Below are 11,832 nucleotides of genomic sequence, written 5' to 3' on the forward strand. Positions count from 1 at the left end.
ACTAGGCTTTCACCTCCCTGGCGGTGCCTTTCTGTCTGGAATTATGAGTCTGAATCGGTTCATTTTTTTTCAAGAATTTTAGGCCTCCAATTGTTAACTCATCAAAATATCTCAGAATAAAAGCCTGGTAGACATTCTGCATATAAATAAAAGACTGGAACACAAAATTGTTGAAATAGTTAAATTTCTCAATAAACTGAAAGAAAAGCAAAACTCTACAAATAAGGCAGCAGATTATACAGTATGTACATATATACAGCTAATACACCTCCCGTGTGTTGTATATTTTAAAACAGGGAACGGCACACAGGGCGACATCACAATCGGGGCAGTAGAATCGTGATTATTTTCTGACTTTTTTCCCCTTCTTATCAGTCTTGCTGCAGCATACAGCACACGTCCTGGTTGGGGCATTTTTTGGGGGGAGTTGGTGGAATGTATTCCATGAAGTGACATCCAGTGACGCGCTCCAGTTTACTACATAGGAAGCACGGCGCCCAACTCTGGCATCTGCTGCAGTCTGGTGTTTCAGGCAGATGCATTCGCACATCCTCCAGATGAAGTCAGCATGCGTTACTGGCCTGTCACTTCGCTGCTTGTGGAGGATGTAGGTGTTCCAGATACTTTGCTCCAGGAGATGGCGGAAAACCTTTTTATATTTTTTTTTTGTTGCTTCCTTACTGCACGATAAAAAGTCACCGCCTGGTCAGCTCTGTGCACACCACCCATGGAACTGCTGTAGTCCACCACAATCTCAGGTTTTTCAATTTCTTTTCCTCCCCTTGTTCTGGCGGTAACAGAGGTGTCTTGGACTGTGCTGAGGAGACATCTTTTATGTCACACCAGAGAGCTAATATTTTCCCCTTTTGCCAAGCAACTATGTCCCCAGTCTTTCCTAATGGTGCCGTAGGCATTAGTCTTATGCTTGATCAGAAACTCAGACAGTTCAGGGAAGCTGTAGAAATTGTCTGTGGTGACACAATAGCTTTTGTCCAGTAAAGGCTCAACAAGGGACAGTACCGAGGATGTCGCTACTCCATAGTCGCTGAACCTGGGGCTGAACTTGGTGCCTTTTCCTGTATACAAAATAGTGTTCCAAATGTATCCGCTTACCGACTCACATACTATGTATGATTTTAAGCCAAAGGGGGTCCACTTGGATGCTATCTATAGGAGCCAACACAGCCTCCCCTTATAGGCCATCAAACTCTCGTCCACGCTTATGTCCCTCTGTGGTACATAAGTGGTCCAGAAGTTGTCGGCCACCATCTGATAGACTTCCCAGATTTTTTTTAGTTTTGACGCAGGGTGGGTGGACTCCTCGAAGGTGTCGTTGTTGGAGAAATGTAAAAACTTCATAGTCAAACGGAAACAGTATTTGGACCTCACCGTTCTCAAGAAAGGGGTTGCTATGATCTTACTGGTGGTCCAATGCCATTTCTGCAGGGGCTTCCCCACCACTCCCTGTAGAATAATTAGGTCCAAAAACAACCAAATGTCCTGTTTAGTGACCGTCTCCCATAGTCCTGCTCTTCGAAAAGTGCCCTTGTGGACAGGGCTGTGGAGTCAGTACAAAAATCCACTGACTCAGACTCCTCAGGTTAGGATTCCACCGACTCTGACTCCTCTAATTTGCATATTACAATCTTGTTGATTGAAAGTATGTAACATGAAATTCGTCTCTTAACTGCCAACGCTTAGGAATTTTACAAGACAACTGAAGCGAGAGGGATATGGAGGCTGCCATATTTATTCCCATTTAAACAATACCAGTTACCTGGATATCCGGCGGATCGTCTTCCTCTAATACTTTTAGTCATAGACTTAAACTAGTCCTTGGTAAGAGTAATTGTAGAAGACAGGAACAAAGAACATCTATCAGGCCCTAGGCAATGTAACTGTGCAAGAGTGATGTGCAGGTACTCTGCAGGAGAATGAGGCGATTCTTCCTCTATTACACATTCTTTAGGTACAATTTGAACCAGGTTTGTAGGTGATAGACATCACATCTGTGTTCAATGTGCACAACATTCTCAGTGGATTCCCTGCAGCTCTTTGGGGAGTGCATATGTAGAGTACTACTGTGTAACAAAGTAAACCTGAGAGAGATGAAATTCAAGTTTTATACATACCTGGGGCTTCCTCCAGCCGCCTTCAGGATAATCAGTCCCTCGGGGTCCTCCTCCGCCACCTGGATCTTCTGCTATGAGTCCAGGTACTTGAGCCAGTCGGGCGTAGTGCGCATGCACACACTCCGCCGCCAGGAGCGTACTACACCTGTGCAGCACTATTGCGCAGGTGCAGAATGTTCCTGGCTGTGGGAGCGGCACGTGGCTGGACTGCGCTGACTGGCTGAATTACCAGGACTCATAGCAGAAGATCCAGGTGGTGGAGGACAGAGAGGGACTGATTAGCCTGAAGGGGGCCAGGGGAAGCCCCAGGTGTGTATAAAACCGTTCTATTCATCCGTCTCAAGTACCCTTTAATTTGTAGTCATCAAACCAAAATTTAACAAAATATCAAATTATTTGATTTCATGAGTAAAGGGAGTACATAAATATGCATAAACCAGCATCAATGCAGAATTATTTCCATCGCATTGACCATCTCTATTAGTGACACAGCTACACATCAGGCTTTATTCTTACAGCACAGATGTTATTTAGTACAGATTCCTGTGTACACATCATATATACTGTCAAAATCAGATATTTATATCAGACTTTAAAAATACGGGGACTGCTTTATTTAAGTAACTATTTTTTATTAGTTTATTTCATTTTTGTGGACTTAGAGCTATCACTGTATATATAAATTATTTATGATGACTATTATCTGAGAAATAGGACATTTTATCATATTTTCTATTTTAATTACAGTTTAAATTCATTAGGAGTCGGTGCATTTTTTCCGGACTCCGATTCCAGGTACCCAAAAATTGCTCCGACTCCGACTCCAAAGCCCTGCTTGTGGAGCAGCCAGTTGTTGGGTGGCATTGCGGTTTGTCTCCTCCACTATGATAAAGTCACCGTCACTACCTGTGTCAGATGACAGACCTCCAGGTGCGTCATTGTCACTAGAGTCCACCAGTGACTGCAGATCGCTGTCCTCTAACTCCACCAGCGCTTCCACAGTGAGACGCCTTATGGAGGCTGATTCCATAGTAAATGACAGGCAGGCAGAGGTCGGTGCAAAAGGCAGGCGAAGAGTTGTCAAATCCAGGCAAAAATCGGCAACAGTAAATCAATCAAAGTCCAGGCAAAAATCAGTGCAAGCAGAAGGCAGAGAGAATAGTCGAAGTCCAGACAGGCAGAAAAATAGATTAGCAGGTCAGCAACTCACAGATAACACAGATCACAGCACAGCTCAGCCGCAGCCAGGAAGCAAATGGCAACATTGCATTGGATACAAATCCCCTTGTATCCAATACAATGCTAATTTGGGCCAATCAGATAATTTTTTTGTATTTTCCTCCCTCCCGCGTGACCCCACACCGCCCCCCAACGTAATGCCACCGCTCCACAAACCTGTTTGGCCGCCGGGTCCCCAGAAGATCAGAGAGGTAATGGGGATTCATGCAGACCCGGGGGGAAGCCTGGGTCCCGCTGCCAAGCACTGATCACGCACAGGACCCAGAAACACAGAGCACACAGCGGTTTGAGCCAGACAGAGCTGAGCTCTGGCTTACTGCTTCCACCATGTGCTCAGCTCAGGAATACTGCCCGGGGGGGGGGGGGGGGGGGGGTTAGGGGGGTCTGCCTGATCCTAAAGGTGGCCACACACACCACACAATTTTTTACATATCTGTTTAATTTAAGAATTGCAATCAATTTTTTCTGACTGATTGTAACATTTCAAAAATCTGACCACTGTACCACACACACACCTATGTTCAATTTTTCCCGAATTATGATAAAAATGATTGGAAACTCTGAGAAAATTTCTAGGGTGTGTATATTAACAAATTGACAATCTAACACACACCATGCAATCTTTAGAAAAATGGAAAAAAAAATCTGGCATTCCGGATCGATAAAAATCGAAGAAAACGGGAAATCCGATCGGATTTTTCAGTCGAATGGAAAAAAAGTTTTCTTTTTTTGGGAGATCGGATTGTTTTAATCGAAATTGCCGTAAAATCGGATCATTTTATTGTATTAGGTGTGGCCACCTTTACACGGACATTAAGCTCTATTCAAACCAAAGCAGGTAAATAGGGTGCAGAAGCCCTTTTGGAAGAAAACGGCGCCGCCATAGGTACCTATTATAAAAGCCGTGAACAGTGGCAAAGAAAGGAAATTTGGGTGCACGGTAGGGCTGCACGGTTTTTCGGTTCAAAACCGAAACCGCGGTTCGAGGCAAGACGATCTACTGATCGTCAGTGCCTTCGGTTTTTCGGTCCGCTGTCTAACTTGCTTCTGGCCCCGCTGTGCGCTGATTGGCCAGAAGCAGTGAATATGCATAAGTGTTAATGAGCGGGCGGGGGGGGGGGCGGATCCACTCGAGCGAGCGGCCGGGCACATGCAGCATTACTAATCACTGGCTAGCGATGGAATGACGGCAGTGGTAGGCGGAGCTGTACAAAGCATACAGCTCCGCCTACCGCTGCCGTCATTCCATCGCTAGCCAGTGATTAGTAATGCTGCATGTGCCCGCCGCTCGCTCGAGTGGATCCGCCCCCCCCCCCGCCCGCTCATTAACACTTATGCATATTCACTGCTTCTGGCCAATCAGCGCACAGCTGGGCCAGAAGCAAGTTACAGACAGCGGACCGGGCATTGCGGACCGTGAACAACCCCCCCCCCCCCTCAAGTGCAAAAAGCAGGATTTGAAAAAAATCGGGGGAAAATCGATATTGCGATTTCTGAGAGAAAAATCGCAATTTCGATTTTCCCCTAAAATCGTGCAGCCCTAGTGCACGGTGGAGGCTGCTATCGGGCGTTAACATTTACCTTCTTTGCCGCAAATCGCAGCTTTTATAATGGCCACAATATGTGGCAATCAAGGAAAATGTTAGCGCCTGGAGGCACCTGATTAGCAGTAGTGATTTGAAATCTTGGCGTCAGGGCTTGCAGAAATGCAAATAGCGGCACTGCATTTCCGCAATGCAATGCCGCTATTCACATTTCCGCAAGCCCTGACATCCGGCATTATTTCAAATCACAACTGCTAATCAGGCGTCTCCAGGCTCTGAAATTACCTTGATTGGTGCACATTGCAGCTTTACGGTAGAGGGGAGAGAGGAAAGCTTTAGGGGGAGTTTAGGGTTAGGCGCCACTAGGCACTAGGAGGGGGTTAGGGACCACCAGGGGGAGATCTTAGGGCTCAGCACCACCAGGGATCGATTCGATTTTTTCCGACATGCTTGATTCGGGTTTCAAAGGGTTTCTGCCGTCGATTTGCATGCTATGTATGCAAAATCGACGACAGGAACGATCGAAGCCCGAATCGAGCATGTCGGAAATAATCGAAACAAACGCATGGTGTGTACCCAGCATTAGGGTTAGGCAATGGTAGAGGGAGGGTTCTGTGGGACAGTAGGGTTAGATTTAGTCATAGTAACATTTTGGTAAGTATTACTGATATTTTACTATGGAAATTCAGTAGTAGAATATCCCTCATTTTAGCGAGATTCTACTAGCGGCAAACCCTGCACCCTTTTTCTCCAAGCACCGTTTTTTATGTATTCTATGCAGACCTCTCCCAAGCCACCCTAATGAAGTAGCCAGTCATTGCTGCGCTGGGTAAAAGAAAGAGGAGGAACAGTTATAGTAAGTGTCATTCTGGCTCTTTCTCATTTGGGACCATATGCAATTCACTTTTTCTCCTAAGTTTTCTCCTAGGTGATATTTTTAAACTTGTCAATAAATTGCTTTTTAAGCCACCAGAAAGCAAGAAAATACTCAAAATTATTTTGTTAGTACCGTACTTTTTCGCCTACTTTTTGGTACTTTTTTTTTTCGTTAAAAAGTGCTGAAAAGTTATTTTAAATGAGAGATGAAAAATTATCTCCTGGTAGAAAAGTCAGGTGAAAAAGTGAATTCCATATGGCTCTTGGAGTTTACAGTGGAGGGCTACAATAGAAAGGATCCCTGCACTCATCAAGCTACATTTAATCACAGAACAACAGGCCAACATCTTCAACACCCCAATCACACCAGCCGAAGTTATGAGCACCATCTCCAAGCTGAAATCTAATAAGGCTTTCTTAGGCCTGGTGCACACCAAAAACCGCTAGCAGATCCGCAAAATGCTAGCAGATTTTTAAACGCTTTTTTTTATTTTTATGAGGCGTTTTGCGGATTGCTGCTGCGGATTTCAGTGTAACATATTTCATATATTGTTACAGTAAAGCTGTTACTGAACAGCTTCTGTAACAAAACCGCCTGGCAAACCGCTCTGAAGTGCCGTTTTTCAGAGCGGTTTGCGTTTTTCCTATACTTAACATTGAGGCAGAAATGCCTCCGCAATCCAAAAAATGCCTCACCCAGGGAGTATGCGCTTCTGCAAAACGCCTCCCGCTCCGGTGTGCACCACCCCATTGAGATACATTGACCAAGCGGATCCGCAGCCGCAAGCGGATCTGAAAACGCCCAAAAAGCTGCTCGGTGTGCACCAGCCCTTAGGCTTCTTGCACACCAAGACGTTGCATTAGGTGGCACGTTAAGGTCGCATAACGTGCACCTAACACAACGTATGGTGCTGCAAGAGCCGACGGTAGAGTGAGCCGCGTTAGGCGGCTCGATTCCTATAATGTCTCCCAGAGTGGCGCTGATTGGCCAGCGGGACCACGTGATGCGGAGCGAGACACTCCGCATCACGTGGTCCCGCCAGCCAATCAGCGCCCGCCAGTGCAGTGAATATTAAGTAGCCATGTGCGCGGCTACTGTAGCTGGCTCTCCCCGCCTCCTCTCCGCCCCCCACTGAGCATGTACAAACAGTCTAACGCGGCTATAGCCGCTCCAACGCCGTAGCATGCTGCACTTTGCACAGAACGTGCAGCATTACATGTAACGCAACGTGGGCTGTGTGAACAGCCCACTTGTGTTACATTGCTGTGCGTTGGGGGAGCGTTACAGGCGCACTAACGTGCGCCTGTAACGTCTTGGTGTGTAAGCAGCCTTAAAGGACATCCTAGGTAAAAATAAACTGATGAGAAAAACAATTGTATCTATCCTCCTTCTACTAAATATTACTTTTTTTTTTAGATAGCCCACAATTTTATATTTAAATCTAGCTTTTAAGTTTTTACTGTTTCTGCTCAATGACACCTTCACTGAAGTATGCCAGCTCAGCTCAAATTTATGAATTATTAATCCTTTTTGTCTCTTTCCTACTCTCGGAAGCTATTTACTGACAGGAAAGTGTTTTATGGCTGTAATTCCTTATCACGGAGGGTTACGCTATAGTCTGACCTAGTCCGACCCGGACAGAAATTGTCACTTGCATACCTGATGTTTACCGTTTTCAAGCGGAGAAAGAAAAAAGGAGCACAGCATAGTTATTTGTGTGCTTGGCACTGTACATACATGTCTATTTCACCATGTCACCTCGGCTGTCCTTTAATGCCAGTACCCAAAGCGTTTTTCCCGATGATTTTTCCAAAGGCCTGCAATACTTTGCGCGTCAAGCGACCTTTTGCGCGATCTCGCAACATAGGTACAGGCAGGCGATCACGTGAACGCCGTTTAGTGTCACATGGCGATAAAAAACATCAAGGCGGATCAGATCTTTAAGTTCCCCGCCAACTCCGCTCAAAGTACTGCGATTGCTTGACTTTTCTTTCGCGCTTGTTGTGTGATGTTGCGCCTACCCGCAAGCCGGAAGATGGATCGTGGAAGGCTCCGTGCGAGGAGGCGAGTTCTGAGGTCAGTTGGGTGGTGAGTATTTAGCTTCCGGCTCTGTACACACAGCTAAATTTAATCTGCAGATGACCGGCCAATTTCCCCACTGCCATGTAGTATGACGGCCAACAGATTTTGAATACTACGAGCAGATTGTGAAGGTAAGGCCTCATACTACATGGAGGTGGTAAAATTGGCCAGTAATCTGCAGATAAATATTGAATGTGTGTACGGAGCCTTATTCCACTATTTTATCTCCATAGGATATATCCCTTCTGAATATACTAAGGGCCTGTTCACACTATATGCGTTCCTAGCCGTTTTCAGGGAACGCGTACTGGTACCAAAAACGCATAGAAACGGCTCCTAATGCTTTTGAATGGGCTAGTTCACATGTATGCGTATGAGACGCATACGTTTCTCATCCGCATTGATGCACGCAGTTCTGTGCGATACGCATAGAAACGGACGCAATGAAAGTCTATGGACGCGTATCAAAAACGCGTACTATTGCGTTTTTAGCGTCCGTTTTCCTCTGCGGTTCCCATAATTCTTCTTTTTCCCCTGGGTCACGTGTGTGTGCAAAACGCAATAGAAAACGCATTCAAACGCAAGAAAAACGCATGCGTTTTTCAACTTGCGTTTCTTTGAATTTATACGCGTTCTACAAACGCAGCAAGTATGAACAGGCCCTAAGGCTATAAATACAGCTATACTAAAACCAGGGAAGGACCCCACAGCTCCCTTCAACTTCTGTCTGATATCTTTACAACAATGATCTCACAATGCACCCCAAATTATTAGCCAATTGCTTATTGGATGTCGTTAGTGTCCATGAATATAAAAAGGATTTTGTACATTCGGGACCTCCAACGGAGAAAGATGGAAGGAGCGCACTGTGCATCCTCAGACTGGCCGAACTAACAGGACCCGATACCGGAGCTGCGGGCAGCGTAGGACAGCGGCATGGGAGCGATCCGTGCACATGGGGCTGGAGGAAGCCCCAGGTTTGAATAAAACGGCAAGTATTACTCATTTCTGGTCCACTTTAAAGGAGTCATTAGGGCAAATCTAGTAAAATGAGTGGTACTTACCGGGGGCTTCCTCCAGCCCCAAGCTCCCAGGACCTCCCTTGCCGCAGCTCTGCCCGCAGCCGTTTGCCGGAGCTCCGACCCGGTCCCCGGCGATGACGTGCGCAGGCACCGCTCCGGCCCACGTGGCGTTGATTGACAGCACCGATTGCGCAGGCGCAGTACAGAGCGACCTCCAGGTCGCTCTGACATCATCGCCGGGGACCGGGTCGGAGCTACGGCGAACGGCTGCGGGCAGAGCTGCGGCGAAGGAGGTCCTGGGAGCTTGGGGCTGGAGGAAGCCCCCGGTAAGTACCACTCATTTTACTAGATTTCCCCGGATGACTCCTTTAAAGGGGAACTGAAGAGAGAGGTATATGGAGGCTGTCATGTTTATTTCCTTTTAGACAATACCAGTTGCCTGGCAGCCCTGCTGATCCTCTGCCTCTAATACTATTAGCCATAGCCCCTGAACAAGCATGCAGCAAATCAGGTGTTTCAGTGCTTCAGACTTATAAGTCTAATCTGACAAGACTAGCTGCATGCTTGTTTCTGGTTTTAATCAGATACTACTGCAGAGAAATAGACCAGCAGGGCTGCCAGGCAACTGGTATTGATTAAAAGGAAATAAACATGACAGCCTCCATATACCTCTCTCTTCAGTTCCCCTTTAAGGGGAAAAAACCCTTGGAGGTGAAAGTACCCCTGACCTCATTTTTAGATAAAATGTTTTTGATGCATTTTTATCTGTGCTGTGACACAAGAGTCACAGCACAATCCTCCCCTTTAGAGCCCCCCTCCCCATTTGCCGAAATGCAGAACGTCGAGGATGAGCTGGGAGGAAGTATCAGTACTTCCTCCTCTCTGTCTGCCATGAGTAATGTCCCCTGCACCCGCAGCTCTTATCTCCACAGCGCGCTGCCTGCAGTACTGAGGTCATTTAGCTACTGCACACAGCACAGCTCTACAACGCTCTGGAGATAGGGACTAATAGCGGCGAGTGCAGGGGACCGACGTCACTCATGGCAAGCAGAGAGGAGGAAGCACTGATACTTCCTCCCAGCCCGTCCTCAACGTTCTGTTCAAGTGAAGATTTCGGCTGAGCAAAACGGGGGTGGGCACTGAAGAGGGAGGAAAGTGCTGTGATTTATGTCACAGCACAGAAAATCAAAGATCATTAAAAATGTGGTAGGTCAGGGTTACTTGAAGTGTTTCTACTTTTTTTTTTTTTAAACACAGGTTGCTTTAAACCTGCACCTATTCAGTAGGAGACCTTGGGCAAGACTCCCTAACATTGCTCCTGCATAGAGTGCCTGCAGCTTTTGGGCCCATTAGGAGAAAAAAATGCAATATAAACGTCCTGTATCTGTATCCTTATCACTGACTATAATAGCAACAGGTACACTGACAACACATATATACAGGAGAGATGATGTCAGCAGGGGGGCGGGGCGACACAAGCTTACCTGCACCTCAGAAGCACCTCAGAGATACACGCAGCACCCACACCGATGATCACTTCCGCATTCCCACAAAACTTCAACTACTCAAACACACCCACTCTGTCTGCGTCACCCAATCACAGCGCAGAATAGGAATAAAAGCCAATCACATCGCAGAGGAGCACTCAGCATTGCATTGCCCAATCACAGCGCAGTATGAGGGATGCGCGCCCAATCACAGCGCAGAAGAGCATTGCATTGCCCAATCATAGCGCAGTATGAGGGATGCAGCGCCCAATCACAGCGCAGTGTAAGGCATGCAGCAGCCAAGCGCAGCAGAGGATGATAGGAGCATAGAAGATGAGGAGGCGAGTGATAAGGTGACGTCACTGCATCTAGCAGACAATACGGAGGAGATCATCCCTCATGTTGGGCGGATTACGCTGATTGAATTGCATCCAATAAACAGATTTTCCAGGAATTACACTCTGATAGGCAAAGATAGGGAAAAAGACACAAAAAGCGGCTCTACACGTCACCTATACTGCTCCAATGCATCTGCTGGAGGCTGTGACTGACATGGGAGAGGAGGATGCTGTACATGGCAATTATATATGGGACAGGGGGCTACTGTACATAGAAGTTATATATGAGAGAGGGAGCTGCTGTACATAGAAGTTATATATGGAAGAGGGGGCTGCAGTACATGGAAGTTATATATGGGAGAGGGGGCTGCCGTACATGGAAGTTATATATGGGAGAGGGACTGCTGTACATGGAAGTTATATATGGGAGAGGGGGCTACTGTACATGGAAGTTATATATGGGAGAGGGGGCTGCTGTACATGGAAGTTATATATGGGAGAGGGGCTGCTGTACATAGAAGTTATATATGGAAGAGGGGGCTGCAGTACATGGAAGTTATATATGGGAGAGGGGGCTGCCGTACATGGAAGTTATATATGGGAGAGGGGCTGCTGTACATGGAAGTTATATATGGGAGAGGGGGCTACTGTACATAGAAGTTATATATGGGACAGGGGGCTTCTGTACATGGAAGTTATATATGGGAGAGGGGGCTGCCGTACATGGAAGTTATATATGGGAGAGGGGGCTTCTGTACATGGAAGTTATATATGGGAGAGGGGACTGCCGTACATGGAAGTTATATATGGGAGAGGGGCTGCTGTACATGGAAGTTATATATGGGAGAGGGGCTGCTGTACATAGAAGTTATATATGGGAGAGGGGCTGCTGTACATGGAAGTTATATATGGGAGATGGGGCTACTGTACATAGAAGTTATATATGGGAGAAGGGCTGCTGTACATGAAAGTTATATATGGGAGAGGGGGCTGCCATACATGGAAGTTATATATGGGAGAGGGGCTGCCATACATGGAAGTTATATATGGGAGAGGGGGCTGCTGTACATAGAAGTTATATATGGGACAGGGGGCTTCTGTACATGGAAGT

At 46.6% G+C, this 11,832-nt stretch overlaps 1 protein-coding gene across 2 annotated transcripts in view; it reads right to left on the reverse strand.

Moving 5' to 3' along the window:
- Positions 1 to 10,439, reverse strand: part of LOC137532344 (NACHT, LRR and PYD domains-containing protein 3-like) — a 475,094-nt gene extending 464,655 nt beyond the window's left edge. For both annotated transcript variants that reach the window (XM_068252758.1, XM_068252754.1), the window contains exon 1: positions 10,381 to 10,439. The gene's annotated coding sequence lies outside the window, so the exon portion shown is untranslated. The remainder of the gene's footprint in view (positions 1 to 10,380) is intronic.
- Positions 10,440 to 11,832: the final 1,393 nt, after the last annotated feature.

The sequence above is a fragment of the Hyperolius riggenbachi genome, chromosome 1 (assembly GCF_040937935.1).
Source record: "Hyperolius riggenbachi isolate aHypRig1 chromosome 1, aHypRig1.pri, whole genome shotgun sequence".
NCBI classification, from domain to species: domain Eukaryota; kingdom Metazoa; phylum Chordata; class Amphibia; order Anura; family Hyperoliidae; genus Hyperolius; species Hyperolius riggenbachi.